The 19,315-nt window shown below is 32.2% G+C and overlaps 1 long non-coding RNA gene across 1 annotated transcript; it reads right to left on the bottom strand.

The window, feature by feature from the left end:
* Window positions 1-214: 214 nt before the first annotated feature.
* LOC127704594 (uncharacterized) lies at window positions 215-18,941 on the bottom strand. Its single transcript, XR_007983405.1, has 3 exons — window positions 18,838-18,941; window positions 14,260-14,351; window positions 215-339 (listed from the first exon to the last, which is right to left on the bottom strand). It is a non-coding gene; the product is annotated as an uncharacterized LOC127704594 (long non-coding RNA).
* Between the last annotated feature and the right edge of the window lie 374 nt (window positions 18,942-19,315).

Below are 19,315 nucleotides of genomic sequence, written 5' to 3'. Positions count from 1 at the left end.
CTTTTTAAAGGTAAAGTAGAAAGTTGATTCTTCACAGGATTCTGGATGTAGTTAAACTGCAATAAGTCATCTGCAGACTTCATTTCTGGGAACATGTATATTTAGAAAATAAAGGAAATGAATCATCGGCCCTTAAAAACATCCTTTTTTTTAAAATGTCTAATTTAACCAATCTCATTACCAATATCTTAAGTCAAATTAAGAGAATCTCAAACCTTGCTACATCACAAAACTCTCAGCAGAACTGTCTTCTCAGTACAACATTAGATCTTCTATCTCAAAAGTTTCATCTACGGCTGTCCCCTCCATTATAGTTCCGCTCTTTACCAAAAACATCATCTGCAATATAAAAATAATTCAATTATTGAAAACTTTAGATTTGTAAACTACTGATATAATTGTAATAGGTGCCATATCCAACTTAGGATAAGCATCCGATTATCATATAAAGTAAACAATATGTTTAAGCCTATCCATGTTAATAATGACTACACATTTTATAAAAACTTAATTGATCAATTTAAAGAGAGTTAAAAGTATATGTCAAGTTTGAAATGATCTCAACACCAGTGATCTCCCCAGGCCGTTTTAGCGTCGCAGCGCCGCGATGCTATAATTTTTTACCATGACGCTATAATAATTTCCGCGACGCTATAATTATTTTGAGGACGCTATTTTTTTTCTTGTCTGCTCTATACATTGCCGCAATATCGATGTCCTAAATTTCGAACTTTCATCGAATTGCCGCTTGTGATCATAAAAATTATATCACCTTTAATTGTAATCCCTTCAAATCGGACATAAGAGGCAATTAAGATTGATTAAATAGGTGTTAATTGCCCTTTGGGTGATAACTGTTTGGATACGAATACCCCAAGCTGACACTTATGACATGACTGATAACACGTGGCCCAATTGCAAAATTTTGACATCGAGAAAATCATAAACAATTCGAAATCTACGTTTGAATCAAGGCAAATTCGTCTCCTAAGAGAAGAAAAAAAAAAACCCAAAAAAGGGGCGAACTTAACACGCTGGTCGTTTGTTATTTCAAACTAACAACTTGTAAAGAAGTGTTTTCTTTCCATTCCGGTACTCGAGAGCGTACATAAAACATTTCGATTCTGGGCAAAATAAGTTCTATACTTCATTAGAACGTGATGAAAATTGCCTTTAGGTAATGTTCCATCTATTTATTACAGTAAAATCATGATATATTCATCCAATTCGCTTCTCAAACATTGTTTATTTTCGTAAATTTTTCTTCGAACGCCATTGATATATTTGTACTAATTACGGATCGGAAGCGGACCAGCTATGATCAAAATCCGCATTTTTACGGTAATAACTACAGACGCAGAAACGGCACAGCTGACAGAATAATAATGATCCCAATAGGGAAAGCTACTCATTCCACATGAATTTACAGACTATTTGTTAGATCTCCTTGCAAAATTTATTTCTTTCTATGTAAACGCATTGTTTCAATTAATTTACTGATTAAAGTAGTTTAACAATGTTAAAAACATATATCTGTTTGAATCAGCTGGGACTGATACATTGAGTCTCAGGAAATAATGAATTTCATAAACATGATAAACAGAATAGTTTTTAATTGAAATGGTATTACTATATGATACTTTCTTTTCCTTTTTGATATAAAAGAAGTTCTCTTTTGTACTAGATTTTTAGTTGGTAGTTTCTAACAAGAAAAATATAATTCTGTAACTATAAATGAATATTAAAGAAATAAACTAAAAGAACAGTTATACTTTAATTGTATTCTCAGTTATGAATTGAAAAAAATCAACATAACTTAAAAGAAAGAGCATCGCCGCGCGTAACAAATGACATTGAAAAATAAATATAATTTTTTTTACGCCAAATGTGATGCTATCCAAAATTCCTGGGGAGAACACTGCAACACTACAGATATTTAAACAGTGCTATATGATATGAAGAGCCTTCGATATACCAAAGTCAATAAGGGAAATAACACAGGTATTTTTTTTATTTCTAAGTTTCTGCAGTTGGGCCAAGTTTTGCTAAAAAATTTGAGAAACTCATGTGCAATGCTCAGAACCAAAACTCATAAAAAGTGTTCAAATTTGAGCTGTGAGTCACTTATTGTTCTAGAATTATGTCCCTTTATAACTTGGAAAATTGCACACTAATAGTGACATCAAATGCTCTCAAAAAGTATATTTGCTTAATCATAAACACGAAATATGTGAAAGTTTTGATTGATAAATAGTCTTCATTAGCCACAGACAAGAATAAGTCAGTTTTAGACAAGCGTAATAAGAATAAATATGAAAATCAGAAGAAGTTATATATTGCCAATGAGACCATTCTCCACTAGAGACCAAAAGACGTAGAAGTTAACAATAATAGCTATTGGTCACCAAATAGCCTTCAACATTATGACAAATGTAAAACAAAAAAATTCAGATGAGAAAACTTACAGCCTGATTTATATGTTATCTTCGTTGTTGCATATTAAAATAGATAGACCAACCCCCAAAATGGGCTTGAAATTTACAGTCTAAGTATTGACCAATGAAAGTTAATATTTTTGGAATACTTTTCTAATAATTTAACATTTATAATAGCTATAAAACTTATTTCTTCGCAAACCTCAATAACGAGATACAAATGCACAAATCTAAACTTAGTCTTGGCAAAAGGAAAATGAATAATAATTCTGAATCGGATACGGACATTGTGGACGCAATTAGTGGAGGCATTAAAGATGATATATCGTGTGGACAAATACCTAGTAACGTTAAAATCGTACCAATTAACTTTGACTTTGATAACCTAGTTAATGAGAGCTGCAGTAGTGGTAATATAACGGATGATATCAATATTGACAATACTTTAGCTAAAAGGCACCCAATAGTGACTCTATTAAGTGACATTAGAAGATTGGATAGGGACACTCTACCGGTTTACGCTAATATAGCAAATGCTACATTCTCACCACGATTTGGATCGGATGAAGCAAGCACATTCTTTAAATTAAAGCTGCAAGAATTCAACAGCACTGTGAAACTTAATTTCCGGGAATTTTTAACCATAGCTGTGAAAGAGTATGCAGACAAGCTAACAAATGAAGTAGAACAGTACTGGCACAAAACATCAGCTTCGATCAACAACGGGGCAAGCATTGTCCGTCTGAATGACAGAGTAAGGAACGTACTAAAAGAAAAATGGGCCGACAAATATAGACAGTGTGCTATATATATATATACCAGGGATACCAAAGAACTATCAGAACTAGATAGAATCAAACAAGAATTAGAGGTGTTGAGACAACAGACCGATAAAGGAAAACCGATAAGTGAAATGGACATAATGAAAAAGGAAATAGATGACCTTAAAAATGTTCTGGGAAACAGATACGGTCGTGGTATCAGTGTATTTTTGTGGTCAATGTTTTCAATAGTAAAACAAGTGTAGCTATTATTAAAGATGGACATTAATGATTATTCAATTATACACGTATGTCTATTATTTGATTATTAAAACAGGGCTATTTACTTTGAATATTGTAGTTTTATTTTATTGATTAGAATTAATTATTACATATATATTCATTAGTTATTAAATCAAAGAAACTTTTAATTATGTTAGTTTAAGTAGTTGGCTTTAATTGCTCCTCAACAATTGACAGCAATTAATAAACATCAGGCTAAAGATCGCTTGAAAAATTATACTTAGAATTGCAACCATTAATGTAGTATGGTTTTAACAATGAGCATTATGATCGTACTATCTATGTACATATATTCTATAAATTATAGGTCGTTTCCATATAGTGATAATCTACAGCAGGTTTTAAAAAAAAATTCAGGCAATACAAATACGAAAGTACAAATACTTTACAAATATCACACACACGTAGCACAATTATTATCAATAGATTATACACATCACTACGCAAGGGCAAACATTGCAATGTCATCAACAACCCTTATCTTTGCATAAATATATTATATCCGTCTCACAATTACCTCTATTTATTTTTAGAACGATAAATAATATTGTCTAAATCATTACGTATGTATATAAAGGTACTTAATTAGCATTAGAATTTATCTCACTAGTTTACCAACACTTAAGAGTTAACTACACTACACTAATTACGGAATATCCAATCAGATTAAGAATACAAGTGTCACTTGTCAGACGAACTTTGTTATTGTTGCGAGTGACCTGGTGGAATTGGCATATCCAATCAGATTCTAAGTCTTAAATTGAGGTATATATACACATGGTTTTTCTTTGTGTATATTGGAAGTACACACTGATTGTGGCAGAAGTGGATTAACACTTCAATAGAGTTTACATATACAATTTAAGTTTAAAATAAAAATTAAACTAAATTCAAATCAATTCATCTCTCAATTAGAGTAGAATTAGTACAATACATTTCATCTCTCAAATAGAGTGGAATTTTAGCTATAGACATTTCATCTCCCAATTAGAGTTGAAATAATTATACAAACAATCAAAATAGTTTTGTTACAAAAAAATTTAAAACAAATATATTACTATGAGTAATAGAAAAAGATCTCTAAGAAAAAGGGATAGGAAAAAAAGATTAATAAAATACAAAAGTAAACTCCGTATACATAATAATAACAAAGGCCATCTTAAACGCACAAAAAACTTTCATGAAAATGTAAAAAAAGCTTTACACTACATTGAAGTCTTTTCACAGGAAAATCTCACTAACTATGAAATACTAGTTCTTGCAAAGGGATTAAAATTTATTCCCAGTCCTGATGTAAAATACATTAAACAAAAACTCTTACTAGACTTTGACGAACTTGGTAGAAAAATGCGATGCAAATATCACTTTAGTGATAAATCAAATGCGGACAGCAATCATCTGTTTAGAGTTAAATCGGGATTCAAACCCGCTTTAGCAAACAACACAATAGAGAATTATCTCTTTGCAACAAAGATGGAAATATGCAGACTTAAAATAAACAAAGTTAGATATAATCTTTCTAAACATGAAAGATCGATATAATAATAGCTAGAGCGGCACTCAAAACCTTACGTTCTAATAATAATATAATTATTAAGAAAGCTGACAAAAATTCATCTACCGTTGTTCTTGATAAAAGTCGTTATATCAAACAAACACTGAACTTCCTGAACAACAGTATATCATGCTATGAACAAATCCGTGAATTTAATACGAACAAAATATCCGATACTATACAAAAAATTCGTAAGGGTTCCGCGGAACCCAGTGTCTCGCCTACTTTTGCTGTTAATCGCAGGCTGAAAAAAAATGAGGAAAAAAATCAATAAAAATATTCCTTTAGATACTATCTTTTGATTGTAAGAAGCTTCTGTCAAAGTTTTGAATACTCTCTTATGATCACAAACAAGCTTCTGTCCAAGTGTGCTACAAATCCAGGATAGTTTAAGAAAGTTGTTAAAATTTTAAAAACTTTCACCACGGAGTGAATGTAATGTTTCCTGGCAGAAAAACTAAGTCCATTTATAAGTAAAATACGGAAAAAATGAAAAAAATTTTGTAACAAATTTACTTCTGGATACTATCTTATGATCATAAACAAGCTTCTGTCCAAGTTTGGTAGAAATCCAGGATAGTTTAAGAAAGTTATTAAAATTTTAAAAACTTTAACGACAGAGTGAATGTTACATAATAATAAATGTTTCCCGGCAGAAAAACTAAGTCCACTTACAAGTAAAATACGGAAAAACAGGAATTTTATTTTTACAAAATTTACTTCTGAATACTATCTTATGATCATAAACATTAGCTTCTGTCCAAGTTTGGTAGAAATCCAGGATAGTTAACCAGAATGAATATTTGTGGACGCCGCCAACGGAATGTAGGATTGCTATGTCTCGCTAAAGTCGAAGGCTCGACAAAAATGATTAAACAACTACACAAGAAAGAGTGTATCGACGATATAACATAAGTACCTAGCCAAGAATACCGATGTACGAGTCGGACGACTCTACATGTTGCCAAAAATTCACAAAATTAATCATGATGATAGAGAAAAAATCAAAACAAACAAAGAGTTCCTAAGACATATAGATATTCCTGGGAGACCTATTGTATCATTATGCAATAGTCCAATAGAAAAAATTGGTCAATTTATGGACTACTTCCTAAAACTAGTAGTAAGCCAATTATGGACTTATACACAGGACACAACCTCATTTATTAACAAAATAGAACAAATAAGGGCACCTGATGACATAATTATGTGCACTTTTGATATAACTAGTATGTACAATTCCTTAACACACGATGAAAAATATACTACAAGCAGTTGACAGAGCCTGGTGCAAAATATGTCGAATTACACATGAAATACCTCTACCACCATTTACAAGATATTAGAACTTTCTCAAATGGCAGGGGGTCGGGATGACCCCTGGGGACTAACCCTGTATATCATTCAAACCATCTTAGCATGATAAACCAGAATATATATGGTTTAGGGGTGGGGATCTCGACCATTTACAAGTGATTAGAACTTTCTTAAATGGCAGGGGGTGGGGGTGACCCCTGGGGACTAACCCTGTATTTCATTTAATGTGCTTTATTATTTAGAACATTTTCAATTAAAAAGATTGTGTCTTTCACAAATGGTTTTGAATTTATAATCAATTAAAAAAAATAAAATCCCATAGGGTTCTATAGTAAAACCCTCCTTTCTTTTTGCCCCTCAAAGTACCCCTTTGTAAACCCCATTGCACAAACAAAACCCTGATTGCACCACTAGACATGTTAGTCTAACATATTGTGAAACCCTAAGTTAATTACTCGTGTAGGTAATAAAAATAAAACAAATCAGCTGAGTGATTACGCAACATCCTCAGATGAAAATCATCGTAAAACGATAACTTAAACAGACGGTCAGTTTTCCGTTTGAACAGTTTTGAAAGTTATATCCGAGGATGTTCAAAGTCGCCGTTGTATTTATTTAATTTGATCGTTTACAGTATTAGTCCTGGGTCGTTTCGAAAATCTCGATTTTTCTTGTCAGCCGCCATTTTTTTTACCTGTGAGACTTGTCAATCACAAGTTGTCTCCCTTTTACAGATTTTGATAGCAATTTGACTTCGCTATGAAGTCAGTCGGCCGGTGCGATTTAGCGATTTTCAAAATTCTTTGGCGACTTGAATCGTCATTTCGCCGGCAAGATTATGGCCTGCCCTAAGGAACATTTATTTAAAGTTTGAAGGTATTTGGCCAAGTAGTTTAAGAGGAGAAGATTTTTGAAATAGTTTACGACGACAGACGACGGACACCAAGTGATGGCATAAGCTCACATGGGGCCCAAAGCCGGTGAGCTAAAAAGGCATTGCATATTAAGGAAAAAAAAGATTGTCTCAGATACAAGCTTAAAAACAAAAGAGCAATGCCTTCATTAGTGTTAGCCACGAAATTTAATCCTTCTTTTAATGGACTAAATGAAAGCAATATAAAAACATTGGCACCTAATTAATTGAACAAAACGAAACAACAAAATCTATGTTTCCAAAACCTCCAATTATAGCATATAAAAGACACAAAAACTTAAAGGACCTACTTACGTCCTCCAAATTATAGAAAAAGTAACAACTTAAAAGACAGTTATTATATCAAAACATTGATTAATTGACTTAAAAATCAATACATCAATACAAATTTCATAACCAGGTGTCCTATCCCAATATCCAGGAAATTAAATTCTATGCGCATAGATGCTGTGAACTTTCCTTCTAAACTAAATATTTTTATATTGAAGAGGCTCAGGATACCTGATGAGGAAAAGCCTTGGTAGTTAGACCTTAATTAAACCGAAACACCCAAAAAAATCCAAAAGATATCTATATAGAAGAAAACATCAAATTGAACAAAATAGAATAAGAAAAGAAATAAAATAAAATAAAATAGAAAGAGTATGTATTGGTATATATAGGATTGGTTATGGACTCTTCATTTTTCATTCAAATTTAACAATAGATGATAAAACAAATATGATATACAGCAAAATACAGTGAACCACCCCTATATTAGAGGCTCCCGACTTGGGACAAGCACATTAAAATGTAGTGGGGTTAAACATGTTTGCTGGCATCCAATCCTCCCACTTACTTAACTGGGACAGTGGTTTAACAGCATAACATTATTATATTAAGAACAACGAAGCTATAAGTGATTTAACAGCATAATTAACAAGAACAAACTATAACTAGAGGCTCTTTGTCGCTCACCTTGGGTCTATATGCATATTCAACAAAGGATACTCTCCAACATATTGTAGATGAGAATAGAATTAATGACAAAAATCTTGGTTTTTTTTTTATCTTATATTACTGATCATTGAAGTCTGTTTCAATTTCTCTCTATCTAATTTAGCTTTTGCTCCAAACAAATAAGAGGGTAAAAAAAAATTTCCAAATTTAAGGGCAACAACTCCTGTAAAGATTTAAAGTCTACTAATTATATCAGCAAAATTTGACTTGTTAGTAGGTCTTGTCTTGCTAATCATTTTTCATTATTTAAGTTTCTATCTATCTATTATAATTTTTATCATATAATGCAAAATGCCAAACAAGAGTGCACATGCTGAAATGTCTAGCCTTCTTTACTAATCATTGATATTATGTTGATAGTCCTAAATATAAAGCTTTATTACAACTGTCACATAAACTTAACATTAACCAAGTAAACTAAACATTGACCAATGAACCATGAAAATGAGGTCAAGGTCAGATGAACCATGCTAGGCAGGCATGTACATCTAACGATTCTTCCATACAACAAATATAGTTGACCTATTGCTTATAGTTTAAGAAAAAAGACCAAAACACAAAAACTTAACACTGAGCAATGAACCTTGAAAATGAGGTCAAGGTAAAAAAAAAACCTGCGTGACTGACAAATAGATCATAAAATATTTCCATACACCAAATATAGTTGAACTATTGCATATAGTATTAGAAAAAAAGACCAAAACTCAAAAACTTAACTTTGACCACTGAACCATGAAAATGAGGTCAAGGTCAGATGACACCTGCCAGCTAGACACCTTACAATCATTCCATACACCGAATATACTAGACCTATTGCTTATAGTATCTGAGATATGGACTTGGCCACCAAAACTTAACCTTGTTCACTGATCCATGAAATGAGGTCGAGGTCAAGTGAAAACTGTCTGACGGGCATGAGGACCTTGCAAGGTACGCACATACCAAATATCGTTATCCTATTACTTATAATAAGAAAGAATTTAACATTACAAAAAATCTTCAACTTTTTTTTCAAGTAGTCACTGAACTATGAAAATGAGGTCAAGGACATTGGACATGTGACTGACGGAAACTTCGTAACATGAGGCATCCATATGTATACAAAGTATGAAGCATCAAGACCTTCCACCTTCTAAAATATGAAGCTTTCAAGAAGTTAGCTAACGCCGCCGCCGGATCACTATCCCTATGTCGAGCTTTCTGCGACAAAAGTCGAGGCTCGACAAAAAAATGGTAAAATTCGTCATCAAAGGGCAATCACTCCAATAAGGAGTATTTGGACAACTTAATTGTAGATCTTGTCTTGCTGATCATTTTTTGTTTATATAAGTTTCTTTTTATCTATTATAAGTTATAAGATATATAACAAAAACGCAAAAAAAATTGTACAAATCGTCATGAAAGGGCATTAACTCTAATCAGAAGTCAAATGACTATTTCATACTACCCTTCTGATCATTTTTGCAGTTTAAAGTTTCTCTCTGTCTATATAGTTTTCAATATAATAGGCAAATATGAAAAAATTTAAAACAAGATTCTCTCAAGAGCCTGAATCGCTCATCTGTAATTTTTTGCTTAAATCTTTCATCAATGATTATTTTTGCTTTTAATATATATTAATGAATGGCTTAAAACTTCCATTGAAATGTTCTAAGTATCTGTCATATTTTCTTCAAAATCAAAGAAGTACATTTTACACAGAAGTTTCATTTTAGCCACAGTGGCAATGTTTCTTGACGTAAAAGAAAAGAAAATACAAAATTTATACTAGATACTCTGAAACTCATTCATCCCAAGTTTGGTTTCAAAGGAGATTTCTTAATGTAAGCAAACATTATCACTGAACTAGTATACATATTTGTTTAGGGGCCAGCTGAAGGACGCCTCCGGGTGCGGGAGTTTCTCGCTGCATTGAAGACCTATTGGTGGCCTTCAGCTGTTGTCTGCTCTATGGTCGGGTTGTTGTCTCTGACACATTTCCCATTTCCATTCTCAATTTTAAACTAAATAAATAAATTGTGAAAAATTGATTTTAAAGGGCAATAACTCCTTAAGGGGACAATTGACAATTTTGGTCATATGAACTTATTTATAGATCTTACTTTGTTGAATATTTTTGCTGTTTACAGTTTATCTTTATCATTAATAATATTCAAGAAAATAACCAAAATCTGCAAAATTTCCTTAAAATTACCAATTAAATGGCAGCAACCCAACAATGGGTTGTCAAATTTGTCTGAAAATTACAGGGCAAATAGATATTGACCTTTTGAACAATTTTACCCTGTCAGATTTGCTCTAAATGCTTTGGTTCAGAGAATTAAGCCAAAATCTTCATTTTACCCTGATGTTCTAGTTTTAGCCATGGCGGCCATCTTGGTTGGCGGGCTGGGTCGTTGGACACATTTTTAATGATGATTGTGGCCAAGTTTAGGTAACTTTGGCCCAGTAGTTTCAGAGGAGAAGATTTTTGTAAAAGTAAATGACGGATGACAGACAACCAACGCATGTTGATTAAAGGGCTGAACTCATCAGATGGATACAAAGCATGAAAACACTATAGACATAAACTACAGATCTGAGATTTATCCTAATTACTGAAAGCTAGTTCATAGCCAATAACTTAATAAATAAACTGCATGTTGACACAGATATGTCACCCTTTTTGTAATTTTAACAGTTAAATGCAAATGTTGAAATTAAAATGGTTACCGTTAAAAGGCTTATAATGTATAGTCCGCCGTTTTATTCTCCAAAATTGAACCTGCCAGACAGGGGTGCGTACTCTAGAGTACAATAAGCAAGAAATAAAAAAAAAAATTGATTTCGCGAGGTGGTTTATGTTCTGCCATGTTTGTTTTTGATATATATTGTAGAGGGCACTAATACTTATCATTTTTAAAACTAATAATTTTACCTTATCTATATTAATAAGTTATTTTTATTCAATATCAAATTAATACTGATAAATTTAAAAATTAAATGCTTCATTACGAATTTCTCGTTTCTTTTCACTGCATTGCTTAATATTAACTGGAATCTGCTTGAATGAAAGGGAACGAAAAGAGTAAAAAAGGTCAACCGTCAACCAGCTTACAATGAGTAAACTACAAAACCAGCCCTCAAAGTAGCTTCAGAAATGAAGTGGCCAACTGGCCACCAGACATGAAAATTTAGTGGCCAACTCAAAATTTCAGTGGCCAGGAAATAATTTCAGGTCGCCTACATTTTTTTTCTAGCTAAACAACCCTTGTGAAATAAAAATATTTAATTTTCTGTTCTGTGTTTTTATGCTGTCGACTGTAGAAAATAGTTTGTATAAATCAACTGTAAAATAACCACATGATTTATTTAATCTTATTTCATTGTACATGTTTTATAACAATCTGCATCGTTCAGCAGTAGTCCGATTCCCCAGTCTAGGAAAAAATCTCATCGGACTTTTGCAGAATCACTGGTGATTGCCCCATCGGTCAAGTGAACATCTGAAATCGTTTGCGAAATTGTAGCCGGTATTTTATTAAATCTATCTATGAAAACAAGTTACAAAATTGCCGCCGACCTTGTTTCATCTGTTTACTGCCAAAATCAAGAACGAGGCTCATTCATGTGCTTTCAATAAACACAATCTACAAATGCGAATGGGTTTTTTTTCCTAACGGCACGTAATAGTCAAAGTTGTGACTGAGTGCAAAATACGAAGACAGATAGATCTGTGCCATTTTCAGTCAATGCTTACAAATGACCTACAATTGTCTGATGCAATAAAGGGCTGATAAGATCAAATAAGATAAATCTAAAAGGCGCTTGAAATACAGTATAAATTTGTGTTACTGTCAAGCGCTCAGACGATTTTTTAAAACTCGACTCTGATCAGGGCAAATTTCCGAAAATTTACGGTCGCCAAATCTTCAATATTCTAATAGCCCAAATGGCGACCAGTTATGAATTGTTGGTCGCCAATCAGCTTTTAAAGTCGCCGAGGCGACCATTTCAGTGGACTAAATTGAGGGCTGAAAACATAATCGGTTATTATAATCCGTTTAACTTCTATAAATCTTCAGAAAATAATTCTTAAAATTCATTTTTACAAATAAACATTTTTTTTCTTGATGTATGTTAATGTATGATATATACGATCCGAACTCATAATTTTAGGCCAACAATCAAAAAAGTTACCCATTAGGGCTCTATGTTACTCCTATTTTCTTTCTATAAAATACTTGATGGAGTAAGTATGAATAGTGTAACAGCTTTCCATTCAAAACAAAAACATAAGACATGTGCTTTAAACCTGTTTCATAATATACCATGTGACTTTTCTCATTTAAATAACGCTGACCAGCAAACAAACTTGGACTTCATTGAAGTTTTATGTCATGTGATTACTGAACTTATTGTATACATGATTTTGTATTTTTCATTGTTCAATTTCTATGAGTAACCTTAGTAATATTTTCCACTAGACATTACTAGTATAACATTTTTAAAAACTACTAAGTAGGACGCCTCTGGGTGCGGGAATTTCTCGCTACATTGAAGACCTGTTGGTGACCTTCTGCTGTTGTCTGTTCTATGGTCGGGTTGTTGTCTCTTTGACACATTCCCCATTTCCAGTCTCAATTTTATTATGCAAAATTCAGTTTAGAAATTTTATTGAAAAGTTCCCCTTTTAATCAGTAAAGGTCTTTATGGTTATATTTTATCTAATTCTATTTTCATATTTTGAAAGTCATAAGCTGACTGTTTTTTCAAAAGTAAATATTAAATGTATTCTGTAAATACTTATTGGTGAAACTTTTTAGAGGCTCTTCATTTTGTTAATACTGTCATCATCGCTTTAAGCATGAAAAGCTTGATTATAGTATTCTTCTATAAGATAAATATATAAATATATAATCAAATTAAGGTAACAAAAATTAAAGATTTAGCTAATGCTTAAATTAACTGTTGACACAGAGACATGTCTTGCCTTTCAGCATAAAATTCAGAAAAAGACAATTTGATGGACAGCAAGATTGCTTATTAAATCAGTCACTAGACCAAGATCAAGTGGGCAGGGCCTGGAAATGGTCGACAAACAGAGAGATGGACAGACCGTTATGTAACTTTATAGAAAATATCGTTGTTTATTGTAACTTTGAATTATTTAGCAATTTTCAATGTTACACATATATATATATATTGATAGGAACTGATAGAAATGCAACTTCATACAAAATATCATTGATCTATCACAAATAGATCTTATATCAAACTGACTTAAGCAGAACAACTTAACATTGAAAATTGCTAATTAATTCAAAGCCCCTAGGACCTAGGCGCAGGGCCTCAAAATAGTCGTCAAACTGATATATGTACTGATAGTAAAGCGACTTCATACAAAATATCATTAAACTAGCACAGTTAGTTCCTTTCAGACTAACTTGAGCAGAAAACTTAACAATTGTTGATGCCAGAGCCGAAACTGTCATTGTCGCCAGAAAAACAATCCCTATGTTTTACTTTCCATGACTTTCGTCACAACAGAGGCTTTAATGCACATTTTCAGATAAGACAAATCAACTGTGCAAAATTTTGTTTGATTTGGTTTGTACGTTCACAGAAAATTGTGGACAAAAAACACAGATGGACAAATTGAAAAAATAAAGGGATCCCTCGTCCTATTGAAAGGCCCTAATAATAGTTTACACTTCTCTGTATTGCATGCTCAATTGAAGCTTGATGCTGTCTAAATTTCAGAATTAAATTTGGTATTCCAAGACGTGGAAATAAATTCATATTTAACACTTTAATAATATACCATAATTGAGTAAATAGAGAGATTGTTACTCATTTAAAGTATTATATACCCTATTTGGCAGGGTTGTACCTGCTGCTATTACTGACCAACCTGGAAGACTTTGCATTTAAAGTTAGGAGACAATGAGAGAATTAATTACAAAAGATGCTTACCATGAAACAACCTGCCATTTCCATCATCTTGTCTAGTGTTGCCTGCCAGTGTTTAGTCTAGTGTGGCTCATTACAAATACTGAACTGGAAGCCTGAAAACAATGATTCAAACAGTCAGTAAATATTGACACAAATAATGAAATTATTCTATTATTATACAATTGGAGACAATTCTTTAATTTCCAACACTCTGTAAAAGGTTGGGACCAAACCCCATATAATGGTGACAATATTTGTATAGTGATTTCCTTAACCTCCTACAGCTGATTAAAATTATCCCTCTGTAATGAGATTTATTTGTTGAGCCTGTCTTTAAGCAGAAAATGGCAAAACAAGAGCATTTTTTACTTATTATGGCAATAACCTGCAACATTGGATGCACCAATTGATGTATACCTACTTTATTTAATATGGTCTATTTTACTGCTAAAGTGACTGTAAATACAATTTATTTTTCACCACATATCTGTTATGATCAGGTAAATTCTACTCAGTTATGCCTCAATGAACAAATTTCTATTGTTAGATTTAACATAAAATTCAATGGTCAACTTTATATTTCCCTATTGTTGTTGGTCAGGTGTTCAGGTACAATTAATATTGCAAGTTAATGTTTTCACTTTAGCTGAAAACTTAAAAGTGGTCCAAAATTGTAGTAACCTGCAATAATTGATACCTTTTCATAGACTAACTGATACAGACAGAGATTGTAGCTAGAAAAGCACTTTAGCCATTTTCCTGCTTTAAATCAACTTTAAACAAATATAGGTGTAATACCACCATTGAATTTCCCCTATTAGTCTTTGTTAAATTTGCACTTTTCAAAAAATTGTGCAGAATTTTAATATCTTTATTTCAAATAAAAAAATACTTGGCATGAGTAAAGTTTTATCCTGTCCAGTACTATAGAAAAAATTTCAAATAACATTTCAATGTGTATAAGAAAATAACCATCACTGGAAGTTAAACAATCAAATTTTCACCTCTTTTTTTCCTGTGTACAAGCTTTAGTAACCATGTAACTAAGAAGTGTGTAAAATTTTAAGGAATAATGATAAATCGCTTTTGAGATATGGCGCAACATGTGAAAAACCCCTCCCCCTTGTTTTACAAATACTCATTAACTCAAAAATAAAATTTTGAATCATCACCAAAAAGTATACAGATCTTAAGATTAATATAACTAAGAAGTGTGTAAAGTTTTAAGCAATAATCATAAATTGTTTTTGAGATACGGCGCGACATGTGAAAAAAAAACACACACCTGTTTTAGTTATTAAGTCCTGTAACTCAAAAAGTTTTAATCTTATTTTCACCAAAAAGTATACAGATCGTTTGACCATCATAAGAAATAACTATGTTAAGTTTCATGAAATTTAGATAAGTCGTTCTCAATTGAGTTACGGTGCGACATGTTTACGCTGGACAGACGGAATTTGTATACCATAATACGTCCCGTCAAAATTTTGACATGGGGGCGTATACAAAAGAATCAAATGATCGCTCTGCCATAAAAATCTAATTTTCCAAATTGAGAGAGAAACATTAAGATAGGACATAGGACCAAAGAGGCTCCCGTCTTGGGACAGGCACATTAAAATAATATAAGAGTTACCACACTATTATCATAGCACACTGTGGACAGTAAGCTAGCAAATGCCCTTAAAGTGCTATGAGATGCACCAACATTGTACTTGAAGAATGAAAATATGAGTACTGTTCACAAAACAAAAAGTACATGAAAGGAGAAGGCCGGGGCATTAAGACCCGGTTTTGCCCAAAAAAAAACTATTCAAATTTGCACATGTTTGGGAATGCATAAAATCAAGAAATATAAATGAATTATATACACAAGATTTTTGATGTTATGACATCACATTTTATGAAAACAAAGAAAACTGCTAACTTTGTGCAGTTTTCCGTCAATATTTCCTTTAAAGAAACATCATGCACAGGCAAGAAACAACAAAATAATTTGAGAGAAGCTCTATCATAACCATTGACATATATTCTAACCAAATATAAAGTTGTTTCTTGGATAGATATAAGATATGTGGTACGAGTTCAAATGAGATGCACACAATTATCATGCATGTACTTTCCCTATCTTATATTTACTTAAAAGTTGATGTAAAACAAGGAAAATCAAGAAATTGTACAAAATATATACATTTAGTCTGAGTCTACTATAACACATGTGTTACGGTAGGTCTTTTCACCACTGAACACCACCGCACACCGCCAAACACATTAAAATACCATCTAAAACACATGAATACATTGTTTTCATCTTTATTTATATATTTGACGAATTCTGAACGAGAATGAATATGTTTATACATATTATACACAAATTAATAAGAAATGATAACAAGAGAAGCAACAAGAACAGTCGTGCAGGGCTGTTGTCAGAACAGTTCACTTTCAAGTCTTAACAGTTTTTTTAAATATAATTATTGTGATAATTTCACATTAAATAAAATGTTTTAACTTATTTGAACAATTTATTTCTAATTATTGAAAAGTAAAGACCATAAAATAATAAATTACAAGGAAATACGGACAATGTAAATCCGGAAAAAAATATTACTGGATCCGGAAGCGTTTTTTTTTTTTATTTGTTTTGATTCTCATCTTAAAATATCACTAATGCACATAAAAATGTGAAAAACATGACCGTAGGTTTAAATTTTACGCAATTTAATTGATTTTATTGTGTAACATTACTATTTTTCTTAAGGGTGAGTGGTCTTTTTGGGTGTTCGGTGGTGAAAACACCGACCCCATGTGTTATAGTATTCTCAGATGTAGTATGTTGGCATGGTAACTGGTTAAATGTTGAATTTGTTAATATTATTTTCACTTTTAAATTTGTACACCTTAACAAATGATTAAGGTTCCTGCATTTTGAGTTGCAGAATAGCTGAAATTTTTATCTCGTCTTGTGCAAGATTATTTACTTTCAGCTTTAACCAGGCCAGGATTTTCATTTTCAAAATCCTTCTGCCCCTGCTGGACCCCCCCTTCTCACCCCAATTTATCTGGGCCATGCAATCAAACTTTTCCAGATGCAAACGTTTGTCTGTAATCAAAGAATAAAACTCAGCCATTTCAGCCTTTAGGGAGCTACCATTTGATTTTTATGAGGGGGGGGGGGGGGGGGGGGGGGGGGGTGAAATTTGAAAAAAATAGGCAGGACAGGAGTTTTGAGTTAAAAAAAAGGCAGGATGACACTTTGCAAAAAAATAAAAGGCAGGATGACAATTTTTTTAAAAAAAAGTCAGGATAAACTAAAAAAAAAAAGTCAAGACCGAATAGAGTGAAAAGTAAAAAGGCAGGACAGAGATTACAACTAAAAAAAAAATGCAGGACAAAATTTTTCATCCTAGCCTCCCATAAAAATCAAATGGCAGCTCCCTTAGAACTTTTAGCTGATCTATAAACTTTTCAGATGAACATTAAAAATAAACAAAGTCAGGCGCGTAGCAACCCGTACGCAAAAATGCAGTTGCGTACACATCGAAAATTTTACAAAAATAAAATTATGGTAAATCTAGTAAGAATAAAACTAAAGTAATAGATTAAATTAAAAACTATCTTACAAACATGTTAATAATCACTTTGTAGCTATATTCCGTTCCTGAAATTACGTTTTATTTACTCATGATTATGTTGCTGATGCAAACAATATAAATGGTCCTTGAGGTGTCAGAAAACAATTCTATGCTTCCTGACTTAAGTTTAACGGGGTTGATAAAGGGTATTTTTTCGTGCATAGTGCTTGCCGTTTTTTTTGGTTTTTTTTATTTTTATTTAAATTGACGATCATCAAGTTTTGACCATTTTTTATTTTTTACGTTCGGTTGTGCAAGATGGGTGCCTCGTTCAAAGTGTTTCCCCAACTTAATTATACGTGCTTCCAGATTAAAAGTGCTTATTTTCCATGCTTCGAGATTTAAAGTGCTTATATTCCATGCTTGGTAAAATTAAAAGACTATCGTTTAGGAAGTTAATAAAAAGAAATCGGAAATAATTTGATGATTTTCCTTATAGATTTGATTCATATGTCGGGACTTTAAATGTATATATTATATACTTGCCAGGTAGAGGTTTCCAACCTATGATATGCGTTCATTATAGTACTTTTTTGTCAACGTTCATGGAAGAAATTGTTATTCCTTCTTTGTATTTAACATTTTTTCCGTGCAAGTACCACCCTTTACACCTAAACTAACTAGCAACGAATATTCTTTTAATTTAATTTAATTAAGCTCAACCCACTACACATTAGAAAATCCAAATTCATAAGCCAACAGTACTTGTTTGTTTTTCTCTAATTAATATTTTGTTTTTTTTTCAATTTTTTTTTTCAAAAGTTGACTTGTTACTCATGAAAATAAGATTTCGGTGAGGTCATTTTAAGTCCCAGGATTTTGCACCTTTTACCTAGAACTTGCCCCAAACCCCCTGCCGTTTGACTTCCTCCTTCGGCATTGAGTACACATCATATTGGCCTAGCTACGCCCCTGAAAGTTGTCAAAACATTGCCGGATGTTCCCTTTCATTTAATAAACTCACTGTAACTATGTATTTGTCACTGAATCTTCGTCATAAGCCTTTTTATCTAGGAGCAAAAGGTATAACATCTTTCTCGTATGTCATGAAATACAATATGGACGACGTTTAAAGCGCGCGAAACAGGACAGCCCGGGGCTAGATTTGAACAAAAAATTTATTAATTATCATTCATTGATTTTAACCAATAATAAAAAATACAAAATCAATCATTTTTGCTCACACATATTTTTTTTATATTTTTTAAATCGTTTCTTTCTTCTTTTTTTCATCGTAAAAAAATATAATTTAGATTTGACCTTGAACTGTGCACACAGCTCACCTGTGCTATGTTGTCGTTGTTAAGAAATCGCAATTTATATTCTGCAAACATTTTGATTTTAATTATTCATTAAGTTTTGAATATTTAATAATAAAAAACTATATATAATATTAAATTTACATTTTATGTTTATTATATAATTTGAAAGCAGTGTTTTGT

This window comes from Mytilus californianus, unplaced genomic scaffold (assembly GCF_021869535.1).
Source record: "Mytilus californianus isolate M0D057914Y unplaced genomic scaffold, xbMytCali1.0.p SCAF_6, whole genome shotgun sequence".
NCBI lineage: Eukaryota > Metazoa > Mollusca > Bivalvia > Mytilida > Mytilidae > Mytilus > Mytilus californianus.
The sequence above is the reverse complement of the archived record's forward strand: the minus strand, read 5'-3'. Positions and strand labels throughout refer to the sequence as shown.